Genomic DNA, 335 nt, shown 5'->3' on the forward strand with positions numbered 1-335 from the left:
GGTCCTGTTTTCCACTCACTCCTCAGTCTGCCTCTCCACTCCTCAGTCTTTATCATTCACACCTGTCCCTCATCAGCCACCTGCCCAGGTGCTCTCTTTACTCACTCTCCCTCTGCCTTATAAAAAGCCTTTCTCTCCTTCACTCCTTGTCCGGTCATTGTTCTGTGTTTACAGACATCTCAGTCCTCTTCTGTCTTGTCTGTTTCTTGTCCACCTGATTATCTGCTCTGCCTTGTTTCTGATCCTGTCTGCCCAAGTAAGTTTTGCTGCACCGACAGCCTTTTGTTTTGTTATTAAAAAATAAATTATTTTTATTTTTAAACTCCTGCCTCGCT

This window comes from Nematolebias whitei, chromosome 1 (assembly GCF_014905685.2).
Source record: "Nematolebias whitei isolate Nwh7 chromosome 1, NemWhi1, whole genome shotgun sequence".
Taxonomy (NCBI): Eukaryota; Metazoa; Chordata; class Actinopteri; order Cyprinodontiformes; family Rivulidae; genus Nematolebias; species Nematolebias whitei.